The sequence below is a fragment of the Arachis duranensis genome, chromosome 5, assembly GCF_000817695.3.
Source record: "Arachis duranensis cultivar V14167 chromosome 5, aradu.V14167.gnm2.J7QH, whole genome shotgun sequence".
Taxonomy (NCBI): domain Eukaryota; kingdom Viridiplantae; phylum Streptophyta; class Magnoliopsida; order Fabales; family Fabaceae; genus Arachis; species Arachis duranensis.
In genome coordinates, this window is record NC_029776.3 from 39,474,831 (window position 1) to 39,482,622 (window position 7,792).

General features: G+C 41.2%; 1 non-coding gene across 1 annotated transcript; it reads right to left on the reverse strand.

The window, feature by feature from the left end:
* Positions 1 to 667: 667 nt before the first annotated feature.
* On the reverse strand, positions 668 to 771 carry LOC127748237 (small nucleolar RNA R71). Its single transcript, XR_008010179.1, has one exon. It is a non-coding gene; the product is annotated as a small nucleolar RNA R71 (small nucleolar RNA).
* Between the last annotated feature and the right edge of the window lie 7,021 nt (positions 772 to 7,792).

Genomic DNA, 7,792 nt, shown 5'->3' on the forward strand with positions numbered 1-7,792 from the left:
ACTAACGTGGGCAATGCTAGTTTGATCCAACGTTAGTGACAAAGATGAGTGTCACTAACGTTGGCATTGATCCTCTCTTCCACGTTAGAGCTCACGTTAACTAAGTTAACCTGACTCTTAACGTGGCTTATTGCCAAATCTTGGAACGTTAGTGGTGTTCACATTTACCACTAATGTTGGAGCTTTCTTTTGTCTCCACGTTAACTACCACATTAACCTAGTTAACGTGGGCTTATGATGGCTTCGCAGGCGTTATTGGTGATCACTTTTCTCATTAACGTTGCAAGCTATTTACCATTCCACGTTAGTGGTCACGTTAACTAGATTAACGTGAGTACTAACGTGGTTCTTCCTTGCTTCCTTTGTCCTGAAATCAAGCAATTAAAGTGCATCAATGCTCTAGCCAAAGTCATGAGATTATGCATCATCAATTTATCATTCAATTCTAGCAAAAATTCTCATGAAATCATGTGAAATTCACAATAGTTCCTTGAATTAAGGTGTAAGTGTATTTTCATCAAAAACTTGCCTTATTCACTAAGAAAATGCATGAAACTATCCTAAAACGGTAAAGAAAAGGTCAATGAAACTGGCCTAGATGCCCTGGCATCAGGAAGATGTGGTAAATAAATTTTTGGCAAGATTCTACCCTCCTCAAAGAATTAACAGGCTGAGAGCTGAGGTGCAAACTTTCAGGCAACAAGATGGTGAGACTCTCTATGAGGCATGGGAGAGATTCAAGGACATAACAAGAAGATGCCCACCAGACATGTTCAATGAATGGGTTCAGCTTCACATTTTCTATGAAGGTCTCTCTTATGAGTCAAAGAAAGCTGTAGACCATTCATCGGGGGGCTCTCTAAACAAGAAGAAAACCATTGAAGAAGCCATAGATGTTATTGAGACGGTAGCTGAGAATGACTACTTCTATGCTTCTGAAAGAAGCAACACTCGAGGAGTAATGGAGCTGAACCACATGGATGCATTGCTGGCTCAAAATAAAATGATCACCAAGCAGTTAGCAGATCTTACCAAGAAGGTGGAGGAAAACCAACTTGCAGCAGTCATCACTTTATCACCAGCTCAAAAAGGAGTGAATGCAGGGGAAGAAGGTGACTGGGAACAGGCCAACTACATTGGGAACTCACCCAGACAAATCCATGATCCATACTCCAAAACTTATAATTCTGGATGAAGAAATCACCCCAACTTTGGGTGGGGAAACCAACAAGACCAAGGCCAAGACTAGAGATGCCACAACCACAATTCCAACAACAATGCAACTCACCAACATACCTCACAGAGATCCTATCAACACTCACCTAACCACCCTTCTCAACTACCTAATCTCAATCCACCATCACTAACTGAGGATAGACTTTCCAAGATTAAAACTCTACTTGAAGACATATGTAGAGAAGTCCAAGACAATAAGGTGTTTAAGGATGAAGTGCGAGCCAATATCAAAAACCAAGGGGAAACCATCAAGAGACTGGAATCCCAAGTAGGGTATCTATCTCAACAAATTCCCAAACCCACTGATGGATTTTCCAATGACACGGAGAAGAATCCAAGAGGAGAAACAAGGAAGGTCAGGTGGGAATAATGCAAGATGATCACCACAAGTGATGAGAGGAGTGTGGAGGAAGTAAACATACAAATAGAACACCTCCAAAATAGTCCAAAGGAACATCATGCACCCCAACCCACATTCAGGGAAGAGCTAAAGAAAGAGGAGATCCTGAACCCATATGCACCCTTCCCCCAAAGGCATAAGGGTGGTGTAGCAGGGAGAATGTATTCAAGGTTCCTCGACATGTTTGCATCTCTTGATGTAAATATACCATTCATTAAGGCCCTCCAGCAAATGCCCTACTACATCAAGTATATAAAGGAGCTACTCCACCAAAAAGAGTTCATTGAAGGGTGGATAGACAATAAAGATGAACAAGGAGTGCAGTGCTATTATCCAAACAGGGCCACCTACAAAGAAGAATGATCCAGGGAGTTTTCATATTCCCTGTGCTATAGGAGAGACAATGTTTGATAAAGGGCTCTGTGACCTGGGAGCAAGCATCAACTTAATGCCTCTGTCCCTCATGAAAAAGCTTCAAATCAATGAGCTAACACCCACAGACGTAATCATCAAACTGGCTGACAAAACCCAAAAACAGGCAATAGGAGTGGTTGAGAATGTGTTAGTGAAGGTTGGGAACTACTTTTTCCCCACAGACTTTGTTATCCTGGAAATGGAGGAGAATTCCAGTCACCCTATCATTCTGGGAAGGCCATTTTTAGCCACAGCCAGAGCACTTATAGATGTGGAGCGAGGAGAGCTAGTATTGAGAATACATGATGAGCAGCTCACCTTCAATGTTTTCAAACCCTCACAAGAAGCAGATCATGATAACAAAAAGTTAGAGGAAGAGCACAAGAAAGAGCTGATGGAAGAGACAAGCATGGGAAAACAAGTACCACACCTGAAAATCCCCATTGGTGACAACCAATGTGATCAAAAGGAGCAACACCCAAGTGTAATCCAAGAGGAACCAGACTCACTAGAATCATATGAGACAAGCAATAAAACTTTCCTCAAAGAGAAAACCACAAGCAGCAAAGTGACATCAAGGGACACAAGAAAAGAGTCCCAAGGGGATGGAAAAATAAGAAGATCCCTACAGAAGATTTCTCTCCAGGAGATGAGGTGGTCTCCACCTACTTTCCATCTATACCACCCAATCTACCCACCATTCCGTCTCAGCTGCCTCCAGTATACACCATCAACAAAATCTTGTCCTTAGAACATGTGGAGCTTTTAAACAAAACCAATGGAAACAGGTTCACTGCAAGAGGGGAAGAGTTGAAGCACTACCAACCACCCTAACAGAGGCCGAATGTCAAGCTAATGACACTAAAGAAGCGCTTCATGGGAGGCAACCCATGTTCTATTCTCTTTCTTTTTAATCTCTAATAGTAGTAATAAAGCAAAGTTCATGGATTCTAAATCAACTTCGACAAACAATATAAGAATCCCTACATGCAACATATAGTACATCATAAGTTTGGTGTTCAAGGCATACCAAGAAGGGCTTGAACACAATTCATGATATGAGATTCTTTCTTAGTCTTGTTACACCATATGATCACCAACAAGTTTGGTGTTACCAACGTTGCATGCATGGGAAATTGAGTGGTCGATTGATTTGTATTCATGAAAAGCATTTAGTTATTTCAAAAACAAAAGAAAAAGATTTTAATAGTAGCTATTTCACACTTTAATTCTTCCCACCAAAAATTCAATTGACCAATTTACATTCCTTTTGTCTTGTATAAGAAATCAAAAGGGGTATTGATGGTACTTGATAGGACAATCAAGGAAGGGAGATTCAGCCACTATACCAAGGAAACCTCACACTTGTCTTCAAGGGGAATATCTTTGGAAGTGTTGCCATGCAACATTGGGAGTTGGATAGCCTTGGAGACCGAACCAAGACCTTTATAAAAGGGGTGATCCTCGTGCTCATCAAAGGCCAAACCCCAATCGTCCGTCATTAAAACATCACTATCAATCCACACCTTTCAAACACCCATCATTTTTCTATATAAATGATCCCCATTCTACAACCTCTCTGTACACACTTCTTGTTCTCATTCAGCTCCATTCCTTCTCCCGAGCACACAAACTTCATCCCCCACCAAAAGTCCATACACACCCTCCCAGCCACATCTTGTGAGCCGCAAACATACCAACCATCACTCATGGCTTCATCTAGCTCTAAAAGGCAAAAAGGGAAGGAACCTATAGAGTAGCCTCCATTTGATGAAAAGAAATTTAGGACCTTTTACCATGTACTACAATTTGGGTGGATGGATGATAAAGAAGTCATATATGAGTTAGGCTTTCAAGTCACAAAAATTGAATGCCTCGAAATCACATAGAAGGTGGAGAAACGTCGGTGGGAGCTCCTCACGGATCCGATTACAATGGTGAACGCAACTCTGGTAAGAAAGTTTTATGCAAATGCGGTTAGACATGACAAGGCAGATGAATCCTATACAAGTTTCGTGAGAGGGGTAATGATAGATTTTAGTCCCATAAGCATCATGAGAGTGCTAAAGCTGCGAACCATACCCTTTGCAGAAGAGAGCTATCATTTAAGAATAGATAACAACCCTAACCACGACCAGATTATGAAAGACATTTGTATGCAGGGAGCAGATTGGGACAGAGACCCCCATGGGAAACCCAGATTTATAAAAAGAGGAGACCTCCTTCCTAAGGCTAAGGGGTGGTTTGAAATTATAAGGAGATCCATTCTCCCAGCTGGAAACAACTTAGAGGTAAACCTTAAGAGAGCAACAATGGTGCAATGCATAATGAAGGGAGGAGAAATCAAGGTTCATGAACTCATAGCCAAGGCATTCGGAAGATGGCTGAGAAGAGTGATTCTGGAGGAAGGTTAGGCTACCCCAGCACTATTCTCCGTCTTTGCAACAAGGCTGGGATGGTGTTCGAAGATGGAAATCCCGAATGGATCAAAGTTGTTCTTCCAATTACTTTTCATCGGATGCATGCTGCTGCACCTTCCCTACCTCAACAAAGACTAAGAAAGATGCCAGCCCATCGAGCTGAAGAAGGACAGCATCCACAGGAGCAAGCCCCAGCCACCTTAGACATGCACCAATTACAAGAGGCTATTGATACCTTGTCAAGGCAATGCATGGAAAATCAAGGGGCATAGAAGGAGCTTCAAATACAAATAATGGACCGTCAAGAAGAGTCACTCTCTAGATGGATGAATCAACAAGGGGAATGGCAAAAACAAATGATGGAACAGCAATTGGAACAAGGGAGACAATGGAGTGAGTCCTTCCACAACCTGAACCAAAAGCAAGATCAACAACAAGAAGCCATCCAAAAGCTAATCAACATCTAAGCACATCAAGGTGCACACATTCATGAGATGCATCGGAAACAAAGAGAACAGGTAGATCTTTTCGATGAATACAGAGCATTTTTGGAAGGGGTTTATATGAGTGAGATAGGATACCATGTAAACACCCAAGCCAGGCTCGGGTACTTAGTTGGACAACTACCTGTATTACACCCTGGGATCACAAGATATGAGGATGTAAAGGACGAATTACCATGGGTGGAACGAGAAAGGGCCGAAAAGAGTCATGAATTAGTAAGGAAGGCACTGGAAGATTGGAAAATAGCCAGAATGAATCGGACGAAAGGAAGCACAAGTGGACAAAGTGGACATAAAGAAGACAAGCAGTAAAACATAGGCATCCCCATGAGTAAAAGGTGGTGGAGTTTGATGAGCGGATAATTTATACGCTTTTTGGCACTGTTTTTAGTATGTTTTTAGTACATTTTAGTTAGTTTTTATTATATTTTTTTTAGTTTTTAATTAAAATTCACTTTTCTAGACTTTTCTATGAGTTTGTGTGTTTTTCTGTAATTTTAGATATTTTCTGGCTGAAATTGAGGGACCTGAGCAAAAATCTGATTCAGAGGCTGAAAAAGGACTGCAGATGTTGTTGGATTCTGACCTTCCTGCACTCGAAGTATATTTTCTGGAGCTATAGAAGCCCAAATGACGCGCTCTCAATTGCGTTGGAAAGTAGACATCCTGAGCTTTTCAGAAATATATAATAGTCCATACTTTTCCCAATAATTGATGGCCCAAACTGGCGTTCCAAATCAGCTTCAGAATTCCTGGCGTTTAACGCCGGAACTGGCACAAAAGTTGGAGTTAAACGCCCAAACTGGCACAAAAGCTGGCGTTTAACTCCATGAAAAGTCTCTACACATGAAAGCTTCAATGCTCAGCCCAAGCACACACCAAGTGGACCCCGGAAGTGGATTTTTACGTCATTTACTCATTCTTGTAAACCCTAGGTCACTAGTGCACTATAAATAGGACTTTTTGCTATTGTATCTTCATCTCATGACACATTACACATTTCATATTGTATCTTCAACGGCATGAGTCTCTAAACCCCATGGTTGGGGGTGAGGAGCTCTGCTGTGTCTTGATGGATTAATGCAATTACTACTGTTTTTCATTCAATCATGCTTGCTTCTATTCTAAGATACCACTTGTTCTTCAACCTGATGAATGTGATGATCCGTGACACTCATCACCATTCTCACCTATGAACGTGTGTCTGACAACCACCTCCGTTTTACCTTCATTTGAGTGTGTATCTCTTGGACTCCTTAAGCAAAATCTTCGTGGTATAAGCTAGAACCCATTGGCGGCCATTCTTGAGAATTCGGAAAGTCTAAACCTTGTCTGTGGTATTCCGAGTAGGATTCAAGGATTGAATGACTATGACGAGCTTCAAACTCGCGAGTGTTGGGCATTAATGATAGACGCAAAAGAATCACTGGATTCTATTCCGACATGATCGAGAACCGACAGATGATTAGCTGTGCGGTGACAGCGTGCGTTGAACATTTTCACTGAGATGATGGGAGGTAGCCATTGACAATGGTGAAACCCAACATACAGCTTGCCATGGAAGGAGCCTTGCGTGCATGAAGAAGAAGATAGTAGGAAAGTAGAGATTCAAAAGATATAGCGTCTCCAAAACCTCAACCTGTTCTCCATTACTGCAAAACAAGTATTTATTTCATGTTCTTTTACTTTTTACAATTAAATCTGAGAATTATTGATATCCTGACTAAGAGTTACAAGATAACCATAGCTTGCTTCAAGCCGACAATCTCCGTGGGATCGACCCTTACTCACGTAAGGTATTACTTGGACGACCCAGTGCACTTGATGGTTAGTTGTGCAGAATTGCAAAAGTGTGATTGTGATTTCGTGCATCAGAGTTCCTTCTTAGTCTATCTTTTTCAAACTTTAAATAAGAAAATTCATGTATGAAATAGAACATGCTTCCATGGTAGCTTAGGAGTTTCAATTTTGTCCTTAGAGTTTTCATTGCTTAGTTTTATGTTTACTAGTCTAATGTCCTTTTTGCATTTCCACCTTCCTTACTTGTATGCCTGTCCTTTAAGTTAATCAAAAAGAAGATGTTATGAAAAGAACAAGAGTGGAGTTTTCTTGTGAAGTGAATTCTGAATGTTTGTGGTGGGGTGATTAATTAGCTAAGTTGGTTCACCAACAAGGTAGGAAGGCAACTATCTATCCTGAATCCTATGCTTGAAACACATCCTATGAGACTAACTAAATAATAAGATCCCAATAAGAAAAGAGAAAGAGCAATACAAGTTGAAAAGGAAGGAAAAATAATAAGAAATAATGCTAGGCACCAAGGGTGTGAAGATTGAGGCATGTGTCTGTGGTGTTCATGTGGAAGGGATATGCTTGGATGAGTAAGCTCTTAGGGGTGCCTTATCACTTGGTAACTTGGATTAACTAATCCGGGATTATCAGCTGAAAGTCCACTATAAAGAGTGACCTTTGCTACAGAACACTTAGTAACCCAAAGAGGTGCTGGACACCAAGGTCTCAACAAAGAAAACAAACCATGTGCCTATGGTGTGTATGTATGGGAGAAAGAGACTTGAGGGAGTAAGTCCTTAGGGGTGTCTTAACACCTAGCACCTTGAATCAACTGGTTCATAGTGTTGGCTGAAAGCTTATCATAAAGAGTCGCCCTCTTACAGAGCACTTAGCCTAAAAAGGAATGCAATAAACCTTGGAAAAGAAGGAATGATCAACAACTAGGAAGTCTCAAAGGATGCAATCAAGAGAGTGATTAAGGGCATGATAAAGGCCTGAAACCCAGTAAAGGAATGAACCTAAGTTGC